General features: G+C 37.3%; 1 protein-coding gene across 7 annotated transcripts in view; it reads right to left on the reverse strand.

The window, feature by feature from the left end:
* LOC137385763 (protein hu-li tai shao-like) overlaps positions 1-647 on the reverse strand; it is a 33,060-nt gene extending 32,413 nt beyond the window's left edge. For all 7 annotated transcript variants that reach the window (XM_068072306.1, XM_068072310.1, XM_068072309.1 and 4 more), the window contains exon 1: positions 521-647. The gene's annotated coding sequence lies outside the window, so the exon portion shown is untranslated. The remainder of the gene's footprint in view (positions 1-520) is intronic.
* Positions 648-15,345: the final 14,698 nt, after the last annotated feature.

Raw genomic sequence — 15,345 nt, forward strand, 5'->3', positions numbered from 1 at the left:
GAAAAAAATAACATGTCAGCAGCCTTTGGCATAAGCAAAACTGATTAGGTTATTATAGCGCTCTGTATGTTTGATTTTCCAACTCAAATTAGAATCCCCAGTGTAAATCAGAACATCGTAAACAAACACCTGATGAGTCAACTATAAGGCTTTTTATAATTGCTGTGTTCGTAAATAATGGCAACAGAAAGTAACAAGTACTCCTCACGCATAAACAGTTACACTTTTGAGCCGGTGCAAATACAGGCTGCATGAAAGCGCACAAGTAATAAGAGAGGCAGCAGTAACTGCTGCACGTTTTTAGACATTGTACGTAAGTAAATTAAAGCAACTAACGCAAGTAATTGACTTCACTGAGTGTGCAGAGCTGAGCAACGACTATATCGCCAAGTTAGTATGACTAGATCACACTGCAAACTCCAGTTGCATCAGCAAAGCTTAAAATTACATAATGCTAAAAATAACTAGCTCAATGAATAGAACGCCAATAACTGTAGTTGTAGTTAGTGCAATCGCTTACACGCAGTTCTGTGCAAGAGGCGAGAAAAAATGCTCCACCGGAATACTCCTATAGATCAATCAGCGACAGCTCGAAAGAGTTGTAGTTGCGGCTACTAACTGTTCCGTCTCGCAAAACTCCCTCTGGTATCAATTTTGACCGAATCTTAGCTAAAATCTAATACTCTCGCAGCAAATGCGAAAACTCACTAGTGTACCCCTACAGAAAATCCGTTTTGGAATCAAAACTAGGGTTACGAATAGTCTATTTACGTGCCCATTACTTTGTCGCATATCTATAATAAAATTAGAAGTTGTAGCCTCATGGCTTTTTGTGCCGCGTGCTCAACATGATTAGTAAAAGACAACTCCTCTTTTAAAATAAATGTTTATAATCTAGGTATAATACAGCATGTATGATTACAATTAGGCTACCTTTATGACTACAATTATCATTCATAAATACGAATGCCCTAGAATGCTTAAAACTAATATCAGTGCTGATCATTAAAAACGATAATGGAAAATTACATTATTTCCATTATACTCGCATCATAAATTGATTGCTTTGTGCCAAAATATCCAATTTTAAAACTAGGCCAAGTGAGTTATTAGTATTCAATAAAAGTTGATATTTATATTGCCTTGGTATGCTGTGGTACAAATGCAGTGAAGCCCCAAATTCATGTTTAATAATAAATTTCGTGGCAGCTGACATTATGCATTTTCTACAACAAACTATTTCCTCAAGTGAACTTCCAGCAACATTTAAAAGGAGATTTGTTAGACTTGACAACTTGATACCTTTCTTCATAAAATAAAATGGAACTGGTAATCTCTATCAGTGGTTTTATCAGTCTATTCCAATGTCATCATTTCTGCAATGCAAGAGTTTTCAGTAATCCTACGATCAAACCCGAGTGAAGCGAGTGTTTGAGAGGTTGATGATAAATGCATATGTGCACACAACTCTCGAAAAGTACCTATCAGCGGCCATATCCAAACCCTTGTACCAAATTCCCATCAAAAAGTTTAGCCGTTTTTCTGTGGAGTCGTTTAAGTATAATGATACAAATTTATTGGTAAAATAATGGTCACGGTAAAATATTACAATGGTAAAATATTGAGAATAGTAACTTTAAAATCTTGAGATTAGATTTTACTGAACTATACTTTTCCCTAATATTAGAGAAATTGAAAAACTTGCGCACTTTCAGTAAAATCCAATTTCAAGATCTTAAAGTTACTATTCATCAGCTCACACAAACCAACTCTCAATATTTTACCGTTGTAACAGGAAATGAACTTTTTCCAATATGAACTACACTCTCCAACTTCCAACTCTCTCGAGTTGGAAACATTAATGACTTACTTGTTAATAACTTTTCTAGGGAGCGCATCACTCGATTAGCTATCAATGACCAAATCCTGCAACGTAAAATAAAGGAGACTAGACCTTTAACAGAACACTGCACTTATCTAACAAAATTATTTCTATTATTTTCTATATGAACTTTTTCTAAATCCTTTATATGTCTCCTTTTCTATGTTTCTATTATTGTATATTTCCTTTGTTATTAGTTCGTATACAAAATACTTTACATATACTTATATAGGGCCTACATGTAAATCTATTTACAACATTATTCTATATAATATACCATTATTCCACTTTTATTACTTTATATAGGCTACAACTTTACATTTCCCGTATACTTTCCATTCACAACATTCCTAACATTTTTTATACTTACACTTCTAAAATAGAACTTTTTCACCTTTATATATCTACTAGCTGTGTTACCCGGCGTTGCCTGGGTAATAAAAAAGTCTTTGGACAGAAAATTGATTTGTATTTAACATATAAAAACATTTCCCATTCTAACTTTCCAATTATATATCATGAGAGAAGTGTTTTGTGTAGTTGAAATAAATCAAGAGAAAAATAAAAACAACTGCAAAGGTTTTAAAACTTTTTCAAACAACTGTAACTTTCAAGCTGCTAGCTAGGTACATTGCAAATGGATAATTCTAGTAAGCTGCTTAATAAGATAGGCTTCTAATTGAGGTAAGCCATGATTTTGCGTCTGCATAGTTGTCCAGCTACAACTATTTTAATAATTGCTATAGCCGAACAATCAAACCTAGAATACACATACGAACATACTTTGAGAAATATATATATATAGATTTATATTACACTACCAAATACAACTGTGATATCAGCAATTAACCAATTACTCATATATGTACCTGGTTTCAACCCAACTTTACCTCCAAAATAAATTTAGTTGCACCATTTTGGAGTCGTGCTCCCTCAAGTTTATTTTTATACCATCTAGAACAACTCTCATTTACACTATACTCTGTCAATTCCTGCTGACAACTACTTTTTCAACAACCAGCGTACCCTTTTTTTCCATTATCACTTTGATCGTGGGCTGTATGGCTAAGGTTATCTGCTAGGCTAATAGCAAGTGGCAGGCAACTCTCATTACTTCTCATCGTTTATAAGCTGATTTTTAATACGCGGGCAACGCCTGGTAGTAGAGCTAGTTTCTAGTAATAAGATTACCAGCTGAAAGCTAGCTGAAAATCAAAATTCTTGCTGGTGATGTTTTGCATTGCTTAATCATTCAGTCAGTAACAAAAAGTATGGTGATATAGATATATCTTTGTTCAAAATTATACTAAAGGACATGGACACAATTTGATAGTTTTAAACGGATCTTTCTGTAAACCCATACATGTAAGAAACAGCTGAAAATACGGTTTTTGTCAGGAAGACAACAGAGATGCTGCTACGCAGCATCTCAGTATAATGTTTTTATACGTTAAATACAAATCAATTTTCTGTCCAAAGACTTTTTTATTACCCAGGCAACGCCGGGTAACACAGCTAGTAGATATATAAAGGTGAAAAAGTTCTATTTTAGAAGTGTAAGTATAGAAAATGTTAGGAATGTTGTGAATGGAAAGTATACGGGAAATGTAAAGTTGTATATAAAGTAATAAAAGTGGAATAATGGTATATTATATAGAATAATGTTGTAAATAGATTTATATGCAGGCCCTATATAAGTATATGTAAAGTATTTTGTATACGAACTAATAACAAAGGAAATATACAATAATAGAAACATAGAAAAGGAGACATATAAAGATGCTGCTACGCAGCACCAAGCTGCTACGATGGCACACCAACCTCTCCTTAGCCACCAGTCTTCATCACCACAGCGATTCATGCCCAAAGCAGAATGCCATCACCAATCTCGCAGCAGTCCCTTCTTATCCTGTACACAAACCAAATAAGTTACCTCGCTGCTATGCGATGGACTCTTATACCAAACCACCACAAGCATAGTTCCTGTCAGCATAAGGCATGGCAACTAACTAGATCTGCTCACTTGTTCTCCTCACTGATGTTTTTCTTCCAAAACATCTGGTTGATGACCCTTTGTATAGTGAGAGGGAGTTATATAGTTTCCTGGCTTTCCTGTGGAAAGCCAGTTTTTATAAAGCTCTGCTTTTTATGAAAGCAAGTCCCTGCATTATTGGCCAATCATAGAAAAACTTAGGATATTCACATAATATCTCACAATATCATGACCAAAGTGCTGCATCCTTGAGAAAATAGCAATTTTTTGTTACAAATGAATATCCTGCAACAATTATGTAGATAGTTTTCATTAAACTATTTTTGTTAATTATAACTTTGTTCAAATAAATGTCCAAGTTCATTGCAAAAAACAGTTTAAAAAGCGCTGCAGATGTCAGAGGAAAAATTGAAAATTTTGTTTGTTTGTAAAACCAGCCATATGTATGTGAATCTACTGCATATATATATGTATATATATATATATATATATATATATATATATATATATATATATATACATATATATACATGTATATATATATATACATGTATATACATGTATATATATATATATATATATACATGTATATATATATATATACATGTATATATATACATGTATATATATACATGTATATATAATGCTATAACTAAACATGCATTGAGCAATCATATCAAGGGTGATGTTCTGAGATCGGTAAACTGTTCATATGCACTAAAATGGCTGCAAAGGTTTTATCTATTTGGACTGATTCTGACTATTCTAGTCAAGGCGGTAGGCTTTTTACTACAATAGTTTTATATTCATCGCAAACCTTTTCTGTGTATAAGCTAGAGTTTTTTTTCTATACCATACAACTAAAGAAACCATTCACTTGTGCAAAGGTTTTTAGCCGACGGCCAGTCTAAAGGTAGTCATCAACATCATAGCAGTCTGTCGATGCGGCAATGACTGTCCTCATTTTGGTCTGATCAAACATCTCCAACCATCTTTATTCTTAGCTTTTTCTTGTTAACCATTCCTGTCCATATCCAGCTTCTTCATATTTTGCTTCACGGTATCTTTGAATCCTGACCTGAGCTTTCCCTCGTTACGCTTTCCTTCACAAAGCTGAGGATAGAGAAGTTGTCGAGGTAAGCGCTCATGATCCATTTTCTCGACATGTCCAAGCCATCTAGGATTCATCTGCATTGGAATGGACTTAAGTGGTGTTATGCCTGCTCTTTTCAATATCTCAGCTAAAGGTCACCTAAAAGTTGGTAGTATGTACAAAAATCAACTAAAGCGTGTAAACAAAACAGTCTATTGGAGTGCAGCTGACAGAACTGCCTTGCTTTTTGACACTTCATGGCTCTACCTTAAAGGCCTTGGAGTTATTAGTATTAGTTCAAATCAGTTCACTGACGGAATGCAGGAAACCTTAATATGATAGATGTCATGTCAACAGGTTTAACTAACAATAATTTTGTTTAATGCTGCAATCTGTATGTAGACAAGGTTACCAGACCATTTAGTTTAGTGGACCCCATGTGAGAGACAATCTGTATGTATAGACAAGGTTACCAGACCGTTTAGTTTAGTGGACCTCATATGAGAGACAATCTGTATGTAGACAAGGTTACCAGACCATTTAGTTTAGTGGACCTCATGTGAGAGACAATCTGTATGTAGACAAGGTTACCAGACCATTTAGTTCAGTGGACCTCATGGGAGAGACAATCTTTATCTAGACAAGGTAATCAGACCATTTAGTTTAGTGGACCCCATGTGAGAGACAATCTGTATGTAGACAAGGTTACCAGACCATTTAGTTTAGTGTACCTCATGTGAGAGACAATCTGTATGTAGACAAGGTTACCAGACCATTTAGTTTAGTGTACCTCATGTGAGAGACAATCTGTATGTAGACAAGGTTACCAGACCATTTAGTTTAGTGTACCTCATGTGAGAGACAATCTGTATGTAGACAAGGTTACCATACCATTTAGTTTAGTGGACCTCATGTGAGAGACAATCTGTATGTAGACAAGGTAATCAGACCATTTAGTTTAGTAGACCTCAGTGAAAGACAATCCCTAAGTTGAATACACAACTAAAATGTACCTATATGCATGTGCAAAATGCAGAAACTGTTTTGTAAAGAACATGATAATGGTTCACAAAAATGATGTAACTAGATTAAAACTTCACTAGTTTGAAAATACAAGCAAAACCTAATCTCAAAAAGAGTAAATGATTGATATATTCTAGTGATGCGAAATTGAATTACAAGATATTGTGATGCAAATAGGTAGTTACAGTATCCGTAATGTACTGTTATATTTCTGTTTATAGAGTTGCTTAACATAATCTCTGGCAGAATTCATCTCTCCTTTTAGGGACTTTTTGAGTAACTGCTTTGCTTTTTCGACTTCCGTTACAGATGGTCTTTTACTTAGTGTAGTTCTCTGAACATTGCGAAGAAAACAGTTAAGACGCTGTTTTCTGCAAAACAGAAATAACTTGTGAGAGCCCAATCGCTTTCAATCACTTTTTTGTAACAATTTTGTAACGGATAACAAACAAACGATTATTAACTGCAAAAGGATTCATACAATGAGTCATTTAGTTCTACAAAAGGATTCGTGTCATCTAGTTCCACAAAAGTAATCACTCCTTTTTGTGTAGAACTTTCACAAATTTCCAATAATTTGAATTTTATTTCTTATGAAACGAAGGACGTCTCCATAGAATGTATATTTATCCTTGCTTGATTTTCAAAATACTCAGTCTAAAAACAAATATTCGCCATTACTAAAATTCAAAACAGATATTATTATATTACAAAAGTCAAAACACAAAGGATAAATAGCATACTACATGTAAATTACAGCCTACCTTTTCATGTTGCCCTCTACAAAATATCCAAAGTAACTGGTGATTTCTGTGAAGCTTTGGATATCTTCTGCAAGATCTTCATAAAGCGTGACCTTGATAGGACCTCTGTAATCTTTTAACCAGTATTCGTGGAACCTCTTCCAGTTATATAAATAACGTTTTGTATGATCCAAGAATTCTACAATTGAGCTAAGAATAGAAAATGTCCCAATCATTTTGTAAATTACAACCAATCAAACAAGTTTTAAAATGATGCCGTGAATTGAAGTCATAGATCGATCTGAGGTATGTAAAACCCACTCTTGAGCACACCAGCTGATACAGAATCGATAAATCTAAAATATTCCAGAGTTGATCTAATGATCGTGCTGTGAACAGTCATGTCATTCAGCTAGTATTGCTTCATTTTCTATGAAAGTTTGAAAGTAAGAATGTTCCTTGCTATCTACAAGTTGTCCGGATGCTGGCTATCGTGATCAAAATACTCTTTAGTGGCCCATCACCTCCTAACTCTTGGGGCATTGGGAGACCTGTTGACTACTGATAACTTACCACTGTGGAAAACTGATAACTTAATACTGCAGATGACTGATAACTCACAAATGTGGGCAACTGATAACTCACAACTCTAGACTACTGATAACTCACAACTGCGGACTACTGATAACTAACAACCCAGAACAACTGAAAACTCAAAACTATGGAAAACTGATAAGTCCCAACTGTGGATGCCTGATAACTCACGACTGTGGATAACTGATAACTAGCAACTGTAAACAACTGATAACTTATGGCTCTAGACTACTGATAACTCACAACTATGAGACAACTAATAACTCACCACTGTGGACAACTGATAACTCAAAACTGAGGATGACTGATAACCCATGGCTGGTGACAACTGCTAATTCACTCAAACCTAGTCAAATAGAAGGTGATGAAACCAGTAAGACTATGAGATGCAGGAACACCTACACAGCCCAACCTCTAATAATAACAATTGGCATATCAGCATTGCAATGGACAGCATTCATTGTTGTCTTTTACGAACCTGCTGAAGGACGTGCTGCGGCAATATCACTGCTGTTTCCTGTTAGAAGATGCTTGCGAGTGATAATCTTGTTGAAATCACTATACTTGGGAAGTGTAGGATTCACAGTCCAAAGAGTTGCTCTTAAAATTACAAATGCTGTGAAGTATACCACATACAGCTACAGAATCATTTTTACAGATGCACTAGATAGGCGTGATATTCGATAGTTTCCTTTAGTTTCCTATAGTGATACTTCATTCCATAGATCTAATACATAGATCTAACACACAGATTGCTTACCCAAATTTACTACAGATGTCGTCTATATTGTTGGTCTACAAATATGCATTAAATAGCCTGAATTCATTTCGCAGGTAGGAAGACTGATAGCACAATATAACTGTAATGTAAACTCCATACGGGCCATAGACTACAATTATTAGACTTATCATATATGTTATGGCATATAACTATTCCTTATACTAGTGAAGGTAGTAGCTACGGCAATGAAACAAACATATAATCTACAACCAATTTTCCTTACAAAGTGGCAATTTGGTATAATTTATTGCATAACATGACAGTCTTGCATCTTATCCTTATGTCATAACTACCTGATATACTCGGAAAAGCTTGCTTCAAACGGGTCTCGGATTAGTATGACAACTCTCTCGGCATTGAGGTTGATGAAGTCATCTACAGAGCCAACTGAAGGCAGAAAGGGAAAGTGAGTCTTGTAGTAGAAGGGCAAGCTGGGTTGCTCGCTGATGTCATCTAGCTTTATGAGATTGTATACAGACTCCGTGAAGAACCCTAAATATGAAGAAAATGACTTCTAAAAGCAGACTCCAAATAGCATATTGAAAAAAGCCCTTTGTCAAAAGAAATTCATTTGGATCTTCTCTCACATGGCCAAAAAATGCATTCTGGGAAGTTGGATCAGAATTGCAGAGCTGTAATGACAATCTAAAAGCACCTACGAGCCACTCTGAACCTTCAGATATTTGACAGTTTAAACACTTATACTGCGCCTCGCCGTGTTGCTTTCTTCTGAGAGCTCAACACCAATGCTTTCAGACATATCACCGGAATTACAAGGGAAAAAGAGTGGTACATTAAACACAAATAAATAAAAGCCTTTGATGTGTTTTACAAAGATCTTCGACCAGATGAGCGCGATCCACCATCAGTGTTTAATACCCTTGATATCCAGCAAAAGAGGACAGATGCTGGTGTTAAGGATTATGAACCACCGAGACTAGCAGCAGGTAGAAAGCTTGCCGAGTATCAGCGTCTTTTTAGCTTCCCCGCTTACTGAGACTAGTTGCTGAAGAACATATGGGATATACCTGGTGGTATGTGTAGGGGGTACGAGTGTGGTGCTCAGGTTTCAATTGCTACCTCTCTTGATTTTAGAAGAATTAAGCTAAGGCTGAGAAGATGGGCAGACCTTTTAATATTGGGTAAGCCCCTTTCATATTTGTAGAGGAATTAAGCTAAGGGTATGCAAATAAATACCCCTCGATGAAGCATTGAAAACTCAAGCTCAAGATCTTTACAAAATGATACCGTAGTATGTCTTCTGTGTGACGACCATCGCTTGCTGTATGATGGTTAATAGCGACCACTGCTTGCTGTATGATGGTTGATAGCGACCACTGCTTGCTGTATGATGGTTGATAGCGACCACTGCTTGCTGTATGATGGTTGATAGCGACCACTGCTTACTGTATAATGGTTGATAGCGACCACTGTTTGCTTTATGATGGTTAATAGCGACCACTGCTTGCTGTATGATGGTTGATAGCGACCACTGCTTGCTGTATGATGGTTGATAGTGACCACTGCTTGCTGTATGATGGTTGATAGCGACCACTGCTTGCTGTATAATGGTTGATAGCGCCCACTGCTTGCTGTATGATGGTTGATAGTGACCACTGCTTGCTGTATGATGGTTGATAGTGACCAATGCTTGCTGTATAATGGTTGATAGCGCCCACTGCTTGCTGTATGACGGTTGATAGCGACCACTGCTTGCTGTATGATGGTTAATAGCGACCACTGCTTGCTGTATGATGGTTGATAGCGACCACTGCTTGCTGTATGATGGTTGATAGTGACCACTGCTTGCTGTATGATGGTTGATAGCGACCACTGCTTGCTGTATAATGGTTGATAGCGACCACTGCTTGCTGTATGATGGTTGATAGCGACCACTGCTTGCTGTATGATGGTTGATAGCGACCACTGCTTGCTGTATAATGGTTGATAGCGACCACTGTTTGCTTTATGATGGTTAATAGCGACCACTGCTTGCTGTATGATGGTTGATAGTGACCACTGCTTGCTGTATGATGGTTGATAGCGACCACTGCTTGCTGTATAATGGTTGATAGCGCCCACTGCTTGCTGTATGATGGTTGATAGCGACCACTGCTTGCTGTATGATGGTTGATAGCGACCACTGCTTGCTGTATGATGGTTGATAGCGACCACTGCTTGCTGTATGATGGTTGATAGCGACCACTGCTTGCTGTATGATGGTTGATAGCGACCACTGCTTGCTGTATGATGGTTGATAGCGACCACTGCTTGCTGTATGATGGTTGATAGCGACCACTGCTTGCTGTATGATGGTTGATAGCGACCACTGCTTGCTGTATGATGGTTGATAGCGACCACTGCTTGCTGTATGATGGTTGATAGCGACCACTGCTTGCTGTATGATGGTTGATAGCGACCACTGCTTGCTGTATGATGGTTGATAGCGACCACTGCTTGCTGTATGATGGTTGATAGCGACCACTGCTTGCTGTATGATGGTTGATAGCGACCACTGCTTGCTGTATGATGGTTGATAGCCTAGTAAACTGTTCATAAATGTGCCTGAGAAAGCAACTTTGGTCTTCTGATTAAAGTCGCAAGAAGTTACACAGATATCAAAGCATTTTTTCAAGATGTCACAACTTTTAGTGATTCAGACAGTGAAACTGTTGGAAATAACGAAAAAAAGGTAGCCTCATTCTTTAGGGTAAAGAATAGTAGGCCTAAACTTAAGCCTTATTCAAATAAGTTATCCAAAATTGTGTTCAACTGATGATTTGAGTTACTTGGCATACGTTGTACACGGCCACTGTGGCGAAGTCTGGAGCTCCAGTAGCTAGCCATCCATACATCATAAGCGTCATTAAGAAATGACCTAAATTGTCTAAACAACCACTACACACCTCTGAAGGTAAAGATAGATCGTTGCAGCTCTAAAGACAAAAATTATACCATTATAGCTTTAGATACTTCATTGGAGACAAACAGCGACTTTAAACGAGGTAACTTAGGAGAGCTGCCCAAGTAAATCAGGCTTAGTAGGCTACCGCTAGCGGCAGAACATAAAATTATTTATCTCAATGCACCAACAGAAATCATAAACTACCAGTATCTGCATTTACTAACGGTTCAAGAAATGTTTCACATTTTCCTATTTTTATGCCTTGTGTCACCAGCTCACTTCCCTCGAGACCCTCCACCATCAGCTTATATTCTGCAATATTTAGTGTCACACTTTACTCTTTTCATAAGGCCGTATTGCACAATTCCACTAGCTGATTACCCACAATACATTACACTACTTACTGGCAAAACAGAGCATTATGGGCAGCATACAGGCTCACCAACCTCTGTGGTTTAGTGAATCTTGTCTTATTAATAATGACAAGAGAATGTTTCCTATCCAATAGCAAGGGAAACATCGTAGTGGGTAGTCGTCGGGAGAATGTCGGCGTAATTTTTACAAATTCGATTGCTGCCGGCTCAGCCAAGGAATCAAGTAGCATACTGAAACGCATGACTTTGAAAAAACCAAAACTCACTACCTGGTTAAATTATTCAAGGTAAAGGGAATTAGTGTTTGTTATGCAGAAATATAGAGGTGTACGTGGTTAGTGTGGATCCTTCCTTTTCTGAAATCTTAAGCAACTGATAAAAGAAAAACAAATAAAGTTGTAGAGAGTTGAACAAACTCTATGGAAAATGGCCATCTATAAAACAGAACACTTAGAATAGATAGAAGGCCTACTCTCAAAGATGACCAGCGTGGCCATTTCTTTAATTCTTTCTGTAGACCTAGTAATTGAACAGAGTGAGAATCACTTAAGTGGTAGCTTTCCGGCTTTCGGACCTGTGACAGGAAATATCTGTTTTGGAATACTAGTCAGAGCACGTTTATGTTCATGATTTGTGTGCAGAGATGCTCCCAGATAGATTCCCATTTTACAATGGCTCTAAATAGCCATGCTGATGTAAGGATGGCAATTGGTTTGGTGTGTTGCTGTAATTAAATTAATAGAGCAACCTTTTCGCTCTATTTAAAGTAACTCGTAATAACAGATTAAAAAGAGGTTAAATTTAGCCTAGAAAAAAGACAGATCTATTTATGTGGTTCAAATTATATCAAAGAGCATAACAACTACTAAACTAGAAAAATATTTTTTTATCGTTTTAGTAACCCACGGGCCAGATCATTCGAACCCTAGTAAATAAGTCAAAGCTCTGTACAACTGTTGGCCCATTTTCATGATGAGAATAAACCAAGACCAAAGCACAACACCAAAGCCACCAACGACTGGTCGAGCTATAGACTCAACTCACCAAATAAAGGTCACACCCAGATGCTGCCCACACATATAGACAAACAGACAATTAAAAACATATAGATACACTACTTGATTGATATAGTTAAAGTACATGATTACACAGCGTAGAGGTCTCTTTAATTGCCTCACGTCTTGCCTAGCTTGTTGCATAGATAAAATACACAGTTCGCTTTTTACAAACTACAGTTAAAAAAATCTTCAAGTAAACATTGCCCCAAAGATAAAGAACAGCTCTTGTAAAAAGATGGCACTAGATATAATAATGTGAATGAATATTGTAACTGTTATATTATACATTTTGCAGTTGATTTATTCTCTTCCTTGGCTACATGTTAAAGATGTGAAGAGAAGTTCGTTTTACCAATAACAGCCTTAAGATTATGTTGTCAGCAATAGTAATGACCTTGGCAGCAATAGTAATGACCTTGTCAGCTATAGTACCAACCTTGTCAGCAATAGTACTGACCTTGTCAGCAATAGTACCGACCTTGTCAGCAATAGTACCGACCTTGTCAGCAATAGTACCGACCTTGTCAGCGGTCTACTTTTATGTAGTCATGAGAGAAACTTACCAACCACACACCAGAGAAAAACAAAAAAATCTGTTATAAATTGTGTATAAATTTGAACATTATGATTTTTATTGTAAACATTATCAGTAAAATGATAGCTTTGCTTGTTACGATAAAATGCAAAAAACGAGCTTTGAGGTCATCTTGATAATCATGCTAAAACACAGAGATTAAACCTGAAGAGTATCTTGATAATTTTATTAAAACGCAGAGATTATTAAACCTTGAGGTTTACCCAATAATTTCACTAAAATGCACGGATGGAACTTCGAGGTCATCCTGATAATTTTACTTCTCATTTTCAGCTTGTACTAAATTTTAATACACTTTGACTACTGGTGGTAAAGACAGAGACAGAAGCACTAGGATCACACTGATTTGACTACTGGTGGTAAAGACAGAGACAGGAGCACTAGGATCACACTGATTTGACTACTGGTGGTAAAGACAGAGACAGAAGCACTAGGATCACACTGATTTGACTACTGGTGGTAAAGACAGAGACAGAAGCACTAGGATCACACTGATTTAATTGTGTTATAAACTATAACTTATATAATTATAACTTCTCATAAAATAATACTCAACCCAAAACCTGTTAGCAAAGATATTGTGATCAGGCTCCAATCGCTGCCTGATCCAGGAGCAGCAGCGATGATCTGTATTCTAAATTCTGATGGGGGGACATCTGTAGTAGTATTTAGAAGCTCTCTACAACTTGTCACATCCAAGTAGCTAGCCTCATCTGATGTCTTTATACCGGGTGTTGTTAGGTTCAGATCCCACTCTACAGCCACAGTAGCAGTTGGGGTATTTGAGTCATAGCTCAGAGATTTCCTATAACAGTTGCCATATGCACAGACAGCAAGGACCAGCAGGTCCTAATAACCAACTAGTTGCGATGTACCAAGTTGTTAAAATAATCTTTTGTCAAGCTCACCTGCCTATCCTATGCAAGGTGTCAACCTTGTGTTGAAGGTCGCTCTTCCTAACCAACACACTTAACTTTGATTTCTCAGAACAACAAGGTATATGCACGTAGCTTCATAACTCTGACATAGTAGTGCAATACGGCCAGTCGCCAACCCACCTGGAAGTTGAGTAGATCTGCACACAGCTCATGACAGCGAATATAGTGAAAAAAGTGACTGCAGGCATCACTTTAGCACCAGACGGCACAGCCATCTTGAATGGCTCCCCTAATCTCTCACTGTGAGGAAATCAGGATCGGTAAGGGAGATCCTGCATGCACTTCAGTTAACCAGTAATTTGCATTTGTGGTATGTCCATTCAAGCCTGTGGATGAAGCGCGCCCAGAGGTAAGCTGTGTGCATAGCTGTGACACATGCTGTGTTTTTATGCATACTACTCAAAGCAACGCTACCAATAAAGGAGGGGATTAACATGCGATGTTATGCAAGCGTGCAGCACAGAAGCTCTCCTTTGTTTAAAGTTGATTAAAATAAATAAAATATGGCACCCTTTACTCGCTTCCTTCTTTCAAATACTATTTAAATAAAGGTGACATCTGATTGTCTTGTCTGATGTAAGAATCAGAAATAATTCATCTGATTTCTGAGACCGTCTGTCAAGTAAGTACTGTTTAGTGCAAAAACCAGCTCGATGAAAAGCACTATGTGGTTTATCTGCGCACTATGCAAAGCAGTTGTCTTACCATCTTATTTGTATGGTATACCATCTCTATACATAAGCAGTTGTCTTACCATCTTAGTTGTATGGTCTTTCCATACATGAGCAGTTGTCTTACCACCCTGTTGTATGGCATATCATCTCCATACATGAGCAGTGATCTTACCACCCTGTTGTATGGTATATCCTTTCTATACATAAGCAGTTGTCTTACCATCCTAATTGAAAGGTATATCATCTCTATACATAAGCAGTTGTCCCACCATCTTAGTTGTATAGTATAGTCTCTCCATGCATGAGCAGTGATCTTACCACCCTGTTGTATGGTATATCCTCACTATACATAAACAGTTGTCTTACCATCCTAGTTGTATGGTTTATCCTCTCCATACATGAACAGTTGTCTTACCGCCCTAGTTGTACCTAGTACCCTCTTCGTGTATACAATATTTCTGATGTTATAAAGTATCGCCTATAATTGTTGGTAAAGATTATTTGGACACCAATTCATATGCAGGAGTGTTGATTGCCACCTATGGCAAAATTCTTGGACAGAAAAGGCAGACTGCTTGAAAGCTGGGTAAGAGAGAACTACTACATAACCGTAGTACCAACTTTTTCGAATACTGCTCAGGTAACATCACAGGCAAAGCCAAAATGGCTCTCGGTTCTGGCACTACATGAGC

This window comes from Watersipora subatra, chromosome 1 (genome assembly GCF_963576615.1).
Source record: "Watersipora subatra chromosome 1, tzWatSuba1.1, whole genome shotgun sequence".
In the NCBI taxonomy this organism is placed as follows: domain Eukaryota; kingdom Metazoa; phylum Bryozoa; class Gymnolaemata; order Cheilostomatida; family Watersiporidae; genus Watersipora; species Watersipora subatra.